Below are 15,631 nucleotides of genomic sequence, written 5' to 3'. Positions count from 1 at the left end.
TCTAACCCATGCCCACTTGGCCCATATATAACCCACAAGGGACCCAGACATGCGTGACCAGTTCTAACCCATGCCCACTTAGCCCATAAGTAACCCATATGGGACACAGACATGCGTGCCCAGTTCTAACCCATGCCCACTTAGCCCATACATAACCTATATAGGACCCAGACAAGCATGACCAGTTCTAACCCATGCCCACTTAGCCCATATATAACCCACAAGGGACCCATACATGCATGACCAGTTCTAACCCACGCTCACTTAGCCCATATATAACCCACAAGGGACCAACAGATGGGTGACCAGTTCAAACCCATGCCCACTTAGCCCATACGTAACCCATATGGGACATAGACATGCGTGCCCAGTTCTAACCCATGCCCACTTAGCCCATACATAACCTATATAGGACCCAGGCATGCGTGACCAGTTCTAAACCTTGCCCACTTAGCCCATATATAACCCACAAGGGACCCATACATGCATGACCAGTTCTAACCCATGCCCACTTAGCCCATACATAACCTATATAGGACCCAGACATGGGTGACCAGTTCTAACCCATGCCCACTTGGCCCATATATAACCCACAAGGGACCCAGACATGCGTGACCAGTTCTAACCCATGCCCACTTAGCCCATAAGTAACCCATATGGGACACAGACATGCGTGCCCAGTTCTAACCCATGCCCACTTAGCCCATACATAACCTATATAGGACCCAGACATGCGTGACCAGTTCTAACCCATGCCCACTTAGCCCATATATAACCCACAAGGGACCCATACATGCATGACCAGTTCTAACCCACGCTCACTTAGCCCATATATAACCCACAAGGGACCAACAGATGGGTGACCAGTTCAAACCCATGCCCACTTAGCCCATACGTAACCCATATGGGACATAGACATGTGTGCCCAGTTCTAACCCATGCCCACTTAGCCCATACATAACCTATATAGGACCCAGGCATGCGTGACCAGTTCTAAACCATGCCCACTTAGCCCATATATAACCCACAAGGGACCCATACATGCATGACCAGTTCTAACCCATGCCCACTTAGCCCATATATAACCCACAAGGGACCCATAAATGCATGACCAGTTCTAACCCACGCCCACTTAGCCCATATATAACCCACAAGGGACCCATAGATGGGTGACCAGTTCTAACCCATGCCAACTTAGCCCATACTTAACCCATATGGGACACAGACATGCGTGCCCAGTTCTAACCCATGCCCACTTAGCCCATACATAACCTATATAGGACCCAGACATGCGTGACCAGTTCTAAACCATGCCCACTTAGCCCATATATAACCCACAAGGGACCCATACATCCATGACCAGTTCTAACCCATGCCCACTTAGCCCATATATAACCCAAAAGGGACCCATACATGCATGACCAGTCCAACCCACGCCCACTTAGCCCATATATAACCCACAAGGGACCCATAGATGGGTGACCAGTTCTAACCCATGCCCACTTAGCCCATATATAACCCATATGGGACACAGACATGCGTGCCCAGTTCTAACCCATGCCCACTTAGCCCATACATAACCTATATAGGACCCAGACATGCGTGACCAGTTCTAACCCACGCCCACTTAGCCCATATATAACCCACAAGGGACCCATAGATGGGTGACCAGTTCTAACCCATGCCCACTTAGCCCATACGTAACCTATATAGGACCCAGACATGGGTGCCCAGTTCTAACCCATGCCCACTTAGCCCATATATAACCCACAAGGGACCCATAGATGGGTGACCAGTTCTAACCCATGCCAACTTAGCCCATACGTAACCCATATGGGACACAGACATGCGTGCCCAGTTCTAACCCATGCCCACTTAGCCCATACATAACCTATATAGGACCCAGACATGCGTGACCAGTTCTAAACCATGCCCACTTAGCCCATATATAACCCACAAGGGACCCATATATGGGTGACCAGTTCTAACCCATGCCCACTTAGCCCATACGTAACCTATATAGGACCCAGACATGGGAGCCCAGTTCTAACCCATGCCCACTTAGCCCATATATAACCCACAAGGGACCCATACATGGGTGACCAGTTCTAACCCACGCCCACTTGGCCCATCTGTAACCCATATCGAACCCACGATATTTGCCCAGTTCAAGCCCATGCCCACTTAGCCCACATAGAACCTACCTGGAACCCAGTATAATTGCCCAGTTCTAGCCCATGCCCACTTGGTACCCATACGCACACATGCACCCCATATGGGGCCCACTTGGACATGTTAGCTGGGTTATGACTGCAGACATATTGTCAATATAGAAATGAAAGTTCAAACTGACCAAATGTGCTCAAATTGCTTAAAAAGCAGACTTTTTGCCATAACGGTCAACTCATTTTTGTGTGGCGTCCATCTTGGAAATATGCAAATTAGGGGTCCAGACACACCCAATCATAAAGGTAAGTATTCCATTGAGTTTCTCATGCTCATAAATTATGAAATAGACATTTCTATTCCATCTGGTTCAAAAGTTATTGCCAAAGCTACTGTACTTTCTGATAGGGGCCAATATTGAGGTGGCCATATTGGATTTCCAGCAGCAAGTAGACTGGTTTGTCCATATAGGTTGTGTTCCTACTGGGTCATAGACAGTTGGTAGTGCTGTCACCTCACAGCTAGAAGGTCCTGGGTTCGATTCCCGCTCGGGACGCTGTGGGTGCTGGCGGCGTTTCCTCCTCCGCGTCATCAGTGCCCATACCCGAGGCTGGGTTGGCGAAAGGGCCTTTCTGTGTGGAGTTTGCATGTTCTCCCCGTGTCCCCTAGGGTAGGTATAGGCTACCCTCACAAAAAACATGCAGTAATCCTGGTCTCTAAACTGCCTCCCCATGGCCAGCCGGGGCGCCTGAAGCGAGGGGAAAGGAACTGGTTGGAATAACGTGTTCCTTCCACGCGCTACGTCCAACCAGGGAAACTCCCCCCCTGTCAGGTGTAAAGGAGCAACTTGGACACTCAGGCATGAAGGAAGCATGAGTTCAAGTCCGTTGCTCTCCCCATGTCCCCCATATATGGGGACTAGGTTGGCGGAGGGTGTGTAGAGCCCAGGATCACATTAGATAATTGACAAAGGGGTGAAAAATGGGTTACAAAATCGTGGGATAAAAATTATTTAAAAAAAAAAGAGAAATACCCACCCATATATGCCTCATATGGAATGTAATCAGCTCCATTTGATTCCTTGCCCCCAAAAATGTAGATTTAACCACTGCAATCTTGATTTTGGGTCATCTAGGAGGCGAGATATTGAGAAATTCGGGTCGGGTCCTCAGGATTAATCAAGGAAACCACTTCTGTCCAGTTGCTCTTGCTGTTCTCAGTTCAGGTTGTTTATTTTATAATCACAGTGGCCAGGCTTTGATACAGAGTGTAGTGTCACAGTGTGCATTCTTGTTGGCTGTTGTAGTCAATATGTAGGTCCTAATAATACTTAAACAAGGCTGTAAAGTCAAGAATTCGAAGTATCTGTTGTGTCGCGCTGGAAGGCAATGTTGCCATGTCTGGCTATTACAAGCGACTTGGGCTTGTTTTCATATAAGTAACTTGCAGGAGAGATGTGGTTGACTTGACCAATGGTTCATGTGAATGGCCCTCAGATTAATATGTTGTTAAAAGGATTGGTTTTCATAAATATTCAAGGCAATTTATGTGACTTATTTTCGTGGACCTGGCCGCTTGTTTCTTTAAACCTGGCAGAAAAATTGTTTCTGCTGTTAAACTATGATTTAATTGGATGATGATATGAGCTGATTGTGACAATAGGGTCAATTTAATTGGAGGAAATAAATAAATGATTAAAACAAATCAGAAAAAACAGGTCTGATATGGTATGGATGCGTGGATTATAGGCCTATACATGGATAAATGGTGGCAGTATAAGTGCATAATGATGCTTATCCGACATCTCAGAAATATGGGAAGTGTTAACTTCTAACATTCACAAAATTTGTTACATTACAGACAACAATTTGTCATTTTGTAAACAAAAGGGCAGAGCCATGGGCTGTCCTTTTATAAGGAGGGGGAGGGACTAGGACAAGTGGGTGGTCTTAAAGGAGAAGGCGGAGGGACTGGATCAGGTTGGTGGTGCTAAGGTTAAACTCACGCATACCTAATGAACTGGTGGGTGTGTCCACATAAAACCATAATTTTAACAAATACTGTACACTTTTGTTGAAAAAATTATACCTCCTTATATAACAATAACACCTGATGATCATGTTTAAGGGTGGAAAAAAAATCAAAAATGTCCTTGTATGAATGAGTCCCTCTCATCTCCATCTTGTTATTCAAGCAGAACCATTCGATAGATTGGACAATCAGGTCCCTATATAAACCTAATTTGCACATGATTGCTCCAAATCTTTCAGCTTTGGTGAAGGAACAGGTGTTTGTGATATTGTGTTAAATACAATATGTGGTTGTTGATAACAACATTTTACTTAGTGTTGCAAAACTGTTGTGCTCCTACATTACAAGGTGTGTTATTGCCTTCCAAAAAACACCTCTCGACTTTGAATGTTTGTCTTTATTTGTGACTGCACAACCATTATTTACATTTTTTATGATATAGTCTACTAAGAAAAGTAACACACCATGGTAACAAAAAGAACAAAAGACAAAATAAAAATAAATCTAAATGTAGCCTACAGGTATGGCGAAACAATAGCATTGAGAATAACATTAATATTGAGACTTGAGATACTTGAGATTTCTGCCTGCAGCTAAATGTAAGTGGAAAGTGGTTATGCTCTGCAAAGACAATGCAGCATAACAAAAGGATGACAATAATAAACATGGTAAGGTCAGATGTAATGAATGTAATGAAGCAGAAATACAGAATCTAGATAGAAAGATGTAGTGGGAAATCAGCACAATGGCAGCACATTTGGTCTAACCGTGAATGAGAAATAGTACAAAAACAGTATGTTAAGTTTACTTGCAATTAATCAACACATCAACTTGTGGGTTATTATATTACCCTTCTTAAAAAACAATTGCTTAACAAATGCCATAATGCTCATCATGCAACACTTGGTTTGTGGATTTGCTGATGTTTCTCACCCGCTCTAATGAAGCTATATAAAACACTAAACATATTTATATTTCAAATATATGTGCGTTCATGATGTGAATTAATACATCTCTTTCCACACTGACAAGAAGGGAACAAATTCAATTCAGTGTGTACAACCTGGAAATTCAAACATTATTTGAATTACAAAATGATTTTCCACATACATCAGTATCATTAGGGTTTCTCCCCAGTGTGAATTCTCTCGTGGATTTTAAGACTCTGCATGTGAGAGAAGCATTGTCCACACTGGTCACATCCATAGGGTTTCTCTCCAGTGTGAATTCGCTGGTGGCTTTTAAGGCTGTCTATTCGAGAGAAGTGTTGTCCACACTGATCACATCCATATGGTTTCTCTCCAGTGTGAACTTTCTGGTGTGTTTTAAGGTTTGCCATTTGAGAGAAGTGTTGTCCACACTGATCACATCCATAAGGTTTCTCTCCAGTGTGAATTATCTGGTGTGTTTTAAGGCTGTCTATTCGAGAGAAGTGTTGCCCACACTGATCACATCCATATGGTTTCTCTCCAGTGTGAACCTTCTGATGGCTTTTAAGTTTGTCCATTCGAGAGAAGTGTTGTCCACACTGATCACATCCATAGGGTTTCTCTCCAGTGTGAATCCGCTGGTGGATTTTAAGGTATGACATTTGAGAGAAGTGTTGTCCACACTGATCACATCCATAGGGTTTCTCTCCAGTGTGAATTATCTGGTGGCTTTTAAGGCTTGCCATTTGAGAGAAGTGGTGCCCACACTGATCACATCCATAGGGTTTCTCTCCAGTATGAATTCTCTGGTGTGTTTTAAGGCTTGACATATGAGAGAAGTGTTGTCCACACACATCACATCCATATGGTTTCTCTCCAGTGTGAATTATCTGGTGTGTTTTAAGGCTGTCTATTCGAGAGAAGTGTTGCCCACACTGATCACATCCATATGGTTTCTCTCCAGTGTGAACCTTCTGATGGCTTTTAAGTTTGTCCATTCGAGAGAAGTGTTGTCCACACTGATCACATCCATAGGGTTTCTCTCCAGTGTGAATTATCTGGTGTTTTTTAAGGCTTGACATATGAGAGAAGTTTTGTCCACACTGATCACATCCATAGGGTTTCTCTCCAGTGTGCATTCGCTGGTGTATTTTAAGGCTTGACATATGAGAGAAGTTTTGTCCACACTGATCACATCCATAGGGTTTCTCTCCAGTGTGCATTCGCTGGTGTATTTTAAGTCTGGACATTGTAGGGAAGCGTTTACCACACTGATCACAGCAGTGGCATTTTTTTTTAGCCAATCTTCGTTGTTCATTCACCTCTGGTAGAACAGGGAAGCCAGACTGATGATGCAACACTGAATTGGAAACAAAGACAATGTACATATTGTTTAGAGGTACTTCATGGACTTGCATAAACTAATTTGACGTTAATGTACACAGTTGACAATGTTACCAGCCATTTATCATTTTATTTTACAATTCCCTCGCTATCCCTCCTGGCACTCCATCATGGCACAAATGCTATGTATCCAACAGACAGTTATTGTCTACCTTTAACGTTTGTTAAGAGTTCTGGGGTTAGTGTTGTAGGGTTTGTGGTCTAGCGTTAAGAAGACTAAAACTGGTATAAACACATAGCAGATCTGCAAGCTCCAGACGCAGCACAACACATTTAGAGATTGTAGATTTGCTACTTTTACAGTTTTTGACATGCACGGTTTCCATCCAGCATGCTGTTACAGTACAGTAATGAATGGGAACTTCTCTTCTGATGCCCTCTTCGTTCTGAAAGGGGCGGGACTGTGACGCTCTATTGTCAGATTATGCGATTCCACTGCTTTAGTATCTAACTGTCATTGTCATCCTGGAATAGAATGAATGATCTTATATCATGTGTCAACTCAAATGGGTTCATGGGGAAAATGTGCATTTATTACTATTACAACTAACCACTTCTTCCCTGTATGATTCCTCCTCATTATCCTCAGATGTGCATTTTGACCAAGCATTTGGCACTAACTGCAACTAAAGGGTTTCCTCCCTGTATGAGTCCTCATGTGTCTATGGGCTTTCCCCTTTCATGAGTCCTTGTGTGTGATTTTAGAGTAGCACTCCTAGCAAAGGCTTTACCACATACGTTACAAGTAAAGGGCTTTTCACCTGTATGAGTCCTCATGTGGTTTTTTAGATCACCACTATGAATGAAGCCTTTAATACACACATTACAAGTAAAGGGCTTTTCCCCTGTATGAGTCCTCATGTGTAATTTTAGATTACCGATGTGAAGACAGCCTTTACCACACACGTTACAAGTAAAGGGCTTTTCCCCTGTATGAGTCATCATGTGTGTTTTTAGATGACCACTCATAGCAAAGCCTTTGCCACACACTTTACAAGTAAATGGTTTTTCCCCTGTATGAGTCCTCATGTGTCTTTTTAGATTAACACCCAGAGCAAAGCCTTTACCACACACGTTACATGTAAAGGGCTTTTCCCCTGTATGAGTCCTCATGTGTGTTTTTAGATCACCACTCTGAATAAAGCCTTTACCACAAACTGTACAAGTGAATGGCTTTTCCCCTGTATTAATCCTTGAGTGCTTAGTCAGATTTGCCTTAAGATAAAAAACATTTGCCACAGTCTGTACAACTAAAGCGTTTCTTCCCTGTGTGGCTCCTCATGGAGTGAATATGTTTTGATGATTTTAAGTCCTTGGACAGCTTGCTGTTCAAAGACAATCTTTGTCCTTCCACATGTTGTGTCTTGTGTGACTTCAGTGTGTTTAAAGTTGACTGACCTTCACTGGGCTCCTGCCACTCATCACTGTCTTCAGTGTCAGATACAGAACAGTGTGAAGAGAGGAGCTGGTTGTCACTAGTTGGTTGTGATGTTCCACAGTCCTCTACATCAGCTTGTGTTTTCATGTGTTCGGTTGAGGTGCCGGCTACAGGCTCTGTCTCTCTGTTTTCATCATCATGATCATCTTCACTTTTCACTGCTAGTAATGTCAAGTTTGACAAATCAGCCTCCATTGGTCTTTGAAGTAGATCCTCTTTAATCTGTGGTGGTTGTGGTTCCTCCTGGACCAGACTGGAGGTCCTCTCCGGTTGTTCAGTGAAAACCTCCTCTTTACACACAGGGAGGTGCGGGACGGCTAGAAAAAAGACACAAAGAGAGATTGAATGTTTGCATTTTTGGAGGAACATCATCTTCTCCCTTTCTAATCAAAGACAGTTTGCAGGGCTTGACATTACATTTTTGAGCATTACATTTACTTACTTGTCCAAGTAAAGATTTTAGAAGACATCTTTTGTTTGTATTGATTATAATGTTGCATTTAAATAGTTACAAATAAGTAATACGTGTTCAACAGAAGGTTATGACAAAATTACACTACAAGAAAAAAATAAAAGACAACTGAAACAATTGACACAAACTCAAACTGGTTGTTGGAAGTTTCAACAAACATGTTCCAATAATACAATGATTTTTGAGTGTGTCATACATATAGTGTGGAGTGGTGACTCCAGGTCTCAATCTTGAATTGATGCATGATTTGTATAAATGCAATAATATCAAACAATTACAATTTAAAAAAAAAAATATATATATATATATACCATTTTTACTAGGACTCCCACCCGTGGGTCCTGGGACCCACTGCAGACCTAACAACATCACTGTGGTACATTCTGTTTCCTAGACAGGCTCTCTACCCATTCAGCTATGGCTGTCCCCCTCTAAGGCAGGGGTACTCAACGTTTTTGGCCGGGGACCCCCGGAAATGCTTTGGCAATGTCTCGGGACCCCGCCCCGCCCCCTCCCGACCCCCAATATAAATTGACTGCTACAATAACCTTAATAATAGAGACAATACACCATAAATAAATACTGAAACCAGATATAATCATTAGGGAGGTGTATGCATGCACTATGTGTACCATGTAAACTCTTCATTTCCATTTTCCAGCCATTCAGTTGCAAAAAAAAGATTATTATTATTTTTTTAATAATTTGGGGACCCCCCATAATAATTTGGCGACCCCCCGAGGGGTCCCGGCCCACAGGTTGAGAACCCCTGCTCTAAGGAAGGACAATATCATTCACTAGAACCAGGGATGGGTGTTTTCTGTGTATCTACGATGGTTAAAATGGAGTTTGAAGTTACAATGGGCTTGTCTGATAAAAAATAAATATAGTAGACGATAACATTACCCACAATTATTTTGAAAGTGAAATATCCCTTTATGTAAGTAAGTAAACAAAACAGCACATACCTATACGGTACAACTTTACTACAGGTTGCATCTTCGCATCAAACAGTCCACGTCTCTGGTCCACCTCTGGCTGTTCCTCTGACAACGTTGAATGTCTTTTGGAGGCCATCTCTCTAGATACTGTAGACCTCTCCCTGTGGTGCTCTGTGGAAATCACCAGTAAAAACAACTTGTACTTATCATTCAATAAGGGTTTACTGAACAACTGAACAACCAGGAGTAGTCTGGTGACCACCGGAGAGACGGGTGAAAGCCGGAATGTAGACGGCACCCGGGAGCAGTATGGGTTGGCGCCCCAGCCTGTGTCTTCCGTGAGGAGGAAGCCCAACACACCCATGGTGAGGCCTTTAGGAGGGCCATTCAAGCTGCAAGCGGAGTCTGCAGCACCACCGTTGCCCAGGTGGAGCCTGCAGCACCACCGTTGCCCAGGTGGAGCCTGCAGCACCACCGTTGCCCAGGTGGAGCCTGCAGAACCATTGTGGCTCAAGAATCCACCACTCCTGAATGAAGTGTCTGGTGCTGATTGATGATTAGAACCTTCCTGGACAGATCACTTAACCCTTTGAGTGGACCAGTACCATATCTCGTGCTTAAAATCTTAAAAGTCTCACGCACAAATATCTTAATAGCTAAACATGATTATGGGTTCAAACTTGTTGTTCTATACTTATGTAGTGGCACAAGCGGAAACATGCTGTGTGTCTGTGTCTTTTAGGGGACCATGAGTTACCAAACTATATTTTTATCCTTACAGTTTCTGTCTTGTTAGAATAATACTAATAAAAACATCATTGTGTTTTACCTGAGAGAGTATTGCACCACATCTTCCTACGTAGTAATGTCAAAGTTGACTCACCAGTCTCCTCTTCCTGTTCCTCTTTAATCTGTGGAGGTTGTGGTTCCTCCAGGACCAGACTGGATCTCCTCTCCTGTTGTTCCTCTTTAATCTGTGGAGGGTGTGGTTCCTCCAGGACCAGACTGGATCTCCTCTCCTCACATTCAGATGAAACCTCTTTACACACAGACAGGAGGAGGGGAGAGACGGTAGCATAGACGGTAGCATCAGCAGAGCAACTCAAAGTGCTTTTGTCAACTCAAAGATTATTCTCCTATTCGTTTTGTCAAGATCGTTTAAAAAACGAGTGTCTCGAGTCTCTTCACAATGCCTCGCAGAGCAAGGTGTTGAGTAGAGCCCGACATCGGTCTCAACGATGTATCCGTCATTGTTGGCGCCGATGCCCGACATCGGACATTATTTCACCGATGTGGCCAAAAAAATTTTTTAATCATCATTAATGTAATCTACCCACAACCACCCTTTTTCCCCCTCACTGTATATTTCCCTTTTTACCTCCTTTATGATGAATTCCTGTTGTGTTCTTTGGAAAAATAGAAGTGTATATATGTACATCTCTAAATGTTTTGATGAATTGAACAAGATGGACCCTCTGGTAAACAAGTGTAATGCTTTTATTGGGTAACAGTTTTTGTAGTTGTTTTTGAGTTGTTACCTGAGAGAGTATTGCACCACATCTTCCTACGTAGTAATGTCAAAGTTGACTCACCAGTCTCCTCTTCCTGTTCCTCTTTAATCTGTGGATGTTGTTGTTCCTCCTGGGCCAGAATGGATCTCCTCTCCTCATATTCAGATGAAACCTCTTTACACACAGACAGAAGGAGGTGAGAGAAGGTAGCATCAGCAGAGGAACTCAAAGTGTTTTTGTCAACTCAAAGATGACATTTATTCTCCTATTTGTTTTGTCAGGATAACCATCGTTTAAAAAATAAGTGTCTTGAATCTCTTCACAACGCCTGGCAGAGCAAGGCGTTGTGAGTAGAGCCTGACATCGGTCTCACCGATGTATCCGTAATTTTAGGCACCGATGCCCGACATCGGACATTATTTCACTGATGTGGCCGAAGTTTTTTTTATCATCATTAATGTAACCTACACTTGTCTTTTAGAATATAATACGCCCTTATGAAACGCGCTCTTTTGGTTTGATATAAATTTCTTGCAGCTGCAGAGAATGGATTTAAAAGGCACTGTGCGCACCGTGCCTGTGACTCTGGAGCCTAGGCTAGAGCAGAAAACCCTGCCCTACGAGTGACTGTCATACATGGAAGTCCAGCTGTCATTCCGGACCCCTCGCCCTGAGAAAATGTTGTCCGTGTGCAGCCCGGGAAAATATATGAGAGATGTTTGAAAAGATCAGATATTTGAATAAACAAGCGTTTTCTGCCTGAACTTTTACATGGATGTGAAACTAGAGTACAATATCTCACTCCACGTCTTTGGAATTATGTATTGGGTACAAACAGAGCGTGGAGCACATTTATGCCGCCCATGTCTCCTTGCTCACTGGGAGCAGAGGCCTCCGATCTATGGCTGTGTTTACAGGAATATGTAATTTATGTATGATCACAGACATTCTAGGGCTAGTTTAAGTATAACTACTGGTAAATGTAGTTTAGTTTAGCTAGCTTAATGCTACTTGTAGCTAAGCTGGTGTTGTTCAGAGTCTACTAACCTGCAGTGTGTAGATCGATGTCCATATCAAAATCAATGACCAGCCGTTTGTTTTGTGTCTCCAGCAGAGTTTCTAGTGTCTCCATCTCTCTCTGGAAGAGTTTGACCATGAACTCTCCCACCGCGCTGAGGCGCTCCAACACAAACACTCTGACGCTGAGCTCCACACTACAAACATCAGCAGCGCCACGCTGTTTGTCCACAACAAACAATATCTCCTCTCCCACCGACGCTAGCTGTTCATTTATCTTCAGCCGTACAGACTCCATTTGACGCTTGTCACCTCCTTTAGGAGACATTTCCACCAAGCTGTTCCTACTGTAATATAGAATGTGTAATGAAGGCAGAAATATCAACAATTCCCGAGAGGCACGACAACATGTTTGTTCAACAACATTACCGTGGAAAACAACTGGCGTGGCCACGTGATGCAAACAAGTACTTCCGACCGGGTCAAAGTTTCCACGCATGCGCAATAAAGAATTCAGGCACTGTTGCCTTAATGCCTTTCGCCCCCTGGTGGTGGAGGTGTGTAACTGTCAGATAGATAGATAGATAGATAGATAGATAGATAGATAGATAGATAGATAGATAGATAGATAGTGTTATGACCTGGCTCTTGGGCCATAACAAAGGAGGAAGACACACAGCTGTTTAAAAGTGCACAAACCAATATTGATTTACAATATAATAAACGTATGCATCAAACAATACTAAAGTATTAAGTGGCTTGTGTTAATCAGTAGATCAGTAGTGTAAGTGAGTGGATGTGTGGTAAATGTAATGTAGCGTGTTGAATGGTGCAAACAAATGCTGCTGCTCTCATGGAAGGAGAGAGAGAGAGACCTGGCTCCCAAGAGAAGACTATGCACACACTGCACACAAAACGAGGTAGAGACTGAGCTACACTTCCTAACCGTCTGTCCACTGTACCAAGACATCAGAGACATGTACTTCCCTGCACAGATTACAATCACCCAAGGAGAGTTTCAAAACCACCAAATGTTTAGGCCTAAACAACATGTTTAAAACATTGAAATACTGCTGTTAACTTTCAAAAGTATAAAACGTCTCGGATGTATAGGCTAACTATCTCTGACAGAAAATGCACAATCTTTTATAGTCTCACTCAAAGTGTTAATATAACACAGCTCTGTTTACATGTGTATTGTATTGTTTTATCTTGATTGTTTTGTTCCACTTTGCTTTGGCAATGTAAACGTTTGTGTTTATGTTTTCTCATGCCAATAAAGCTCCTATGAATTTAATTTAATTGAGTTAGACCGGCCAACTCCCAGCCCTTTATAGAACACAGTGGGACCACTGGCCAGGTGCTCCCAATGCACTGATTGGCAATTGCTCAGGACCTGTGGGAAGCAAAGACCTAGGCCTATAGGAATACACACAGGCCCTAGTAGGCCAACTACAGGGGCTGGGCTACAGATAGACAGACAGACAGACAGACAGACAGATAAGCTATTTGCACACTTTTGACAATTTGAATCCATGATGCATTGATATTAAATGGAAAAGGTACTTTATCATTTCACTAATTTGTCATTAAAAGGAATACTTGAGCATACGTAGGCTACTTTGTCCACCACCGATAACTGGACACCAACATCAGGTAGTCTAAATTATTATCTATGTATTAGTACTAATTACCTAGTAATTATTACTGGTGGTTCATCAGCTGGTGGTTCATGAGCTATGCCTGATTTTCAATTGAGTGCTACAGTGCCACCCTTTGTCCAATGGTTGTGGGCTTTGTGTCTAAGCAGGGTGACATAGCCCTCTAACATATTTCCACATTTCGTGAAAAACAACTGCATGGTTTGGCCTGGAGCGCTGACATAAGAAAATATGTATAATTAGAAATAGTGGGTGATCTAATGCTGCATTCACATGGAATCGGGCAAGCGGTAGACGGCAAACGGCAAAACCTGCTGGACGGCACGGTAAAAAGATTAAATATTTTAACATTGATGCCGTCTGCCGCTACCGTCACCGGATCTGGCTGCCAGGCTGCCGTGTGTTGCAGGTCCCAGGTAGCTAGGACAAGCATGCAGATAATATTGTCCTGATAAACAGGAGAAAGAAGCACACAGAACGTTATAGTTGTTTCCAGACTGGTTGCTCTCGATAGAATTTATTTTCACAGATCACAAATCCACAAATTCACTTTGTTTCCCATTTCTTTTGTTTCTGGTATTATTATTTCAATGTATTTTACTTCATCTTCAACTCTGTTTTCATCAAAATACACAATAAACCATTTTGTATCACTGGAGTTATTATCACCGTTACAATACTGCATGTTCTTCCCATATTCTTTTACATAGCAAACCTGGTACACTTCATCACTTCAAAACATACAATAAAGTACCATAATAGACCCTCATTCATTGTCTTGTTTGTCTCAGGAATATTCACCTTTAACTCAGTGCACTTTAATAATGCTCATTTAAGTAAATATACCCTTCTTATACTTCCTTAGTTATTCAATAACACCTTTGAGTTACTGTACCTACTGTACATATTCTTATTATTAATCCTGAGAGCTGAACTTATTCATAACCATGTCCAAATACAATAAAATAGCTGGTCACACTTCTTACAAAACACAAATAATTCACCAAAACACATTCATCATCATTCACCAAATCATATACAAAAACGGGAGCTCAAAAACGGGAGTGTAAACTAGGATTAGTTCCCTTGTAAAACATTGCACATGGACATCGCCATTTTGTATTAATTGCCACAGCCAAACTAGTGTGTTCTGCCCTGGATGCACTCGCAAACACATTAAAGTAAGGCTCCACCATCAGAACGTGTACTTAATGTTATTATAAATCACATAGATATCGTTCAGTGAGTTGATGCACCAAAACCAACCTGATAAACAGGAGAAGGAAGCACACAGAACGTTATAGTTGTTTCCAGACTGGTTGCTCTCGATAGAATGACGGTGAGCTTCCGGTCTGCAGGTAATACCAACCCATGGGGAAGAGAAGGTAGAACGCTCCTATACTGCCCCCTACTGTCCAAGGTGAACTCAATACTCATACAGATACATTGTGACAGCTCTCAAAACGAATTCAAATCACACAATAAAATAAATAAAACAACACAATAATGTGACTACATTCTAGGTGGGTCACATGCTCCCCGACAAAGAAAATGACTCCCGGCATTCAAAATACAAAATACTCTTCTCAAAATGTACACTTTTTCTTTTCAAATCAAACCTTGTATGTACATGTCTGTGTGTAAGTCAGTATGCAAAGGAAGGGACAGTGTATGGCATCATGACAGTGTATGGCAGTATTGGGTAGTGTGTGGGATATGGTGGGAAGTGTGGTGTTGGGCCTGACTGTATTCCCCATGCTGGCAATGTTAGTGGTCCCCCAGGTCCAATACTGTTGACTGACCCCATTGGCTGGTAGGATGGCTGACCAAGAGACTCATATGTCAGTGTCCTGGGTGGTCTCCTGTCTCGCACTGGCCTCCTGCCTGGATCACACTGAGGGGATTCAGGACTGTCATGGTTAGTGTCATACCTGGCTTGGTCATGTTCATGTTCTGCATTCTGTCCATCATAGTCTGCTGTCTGTTCACATTCATGTTCACTTTGTTCATCATCTTCAATCTGTTCTTGCTCCATCAGTTCATGTTCCTCTTCTGTGAACC

General features: G+C 42.6%; 1 long non-coding RNA gene across 1 annotated transcript; it reads right to left on the bottom strand.

The window, feature by feature from the left end:
- Window positions 1–4,576: 4,576 nt before the first annotated feature.
- On the bottom strand, window positions 4,577–8,111 carry LOC306919447. The gene is made up of 2 exons (XR_013789528.1): window positions 7,929–8,111; window positions 4,577–6,486 (listed from the first exon to the last, which is right to left on the bottom strand). It is a non-coding gene; the product is annotated as an uncharacterized lncRNA (long non-coding RNA).
- Between the last annotated feature and the right edge of the window lie 7,520 nt (window positions 8,112–15,631).

The sequence above is a fragment of the Electrona antarctica genome, assembly GCF_951216825.1.
Source record: "Electrona antarctica genome assembly, contig: scaffold_25, whole genome shotgun sequence".
In the NCBI taxonomy this organism is placed as follows: domain Eukaryota; kingdom Metazoa; phylum Chordata; class Actinopteri; order Myctophiformes; family Myctophidae; genus Electrona; species Electrona antarctica.
The sequence above is the reverse complement of the archived record's forward strand: the minus strand, read 5'-3'. Positions and strand labels throughout refer to the sequence as shown.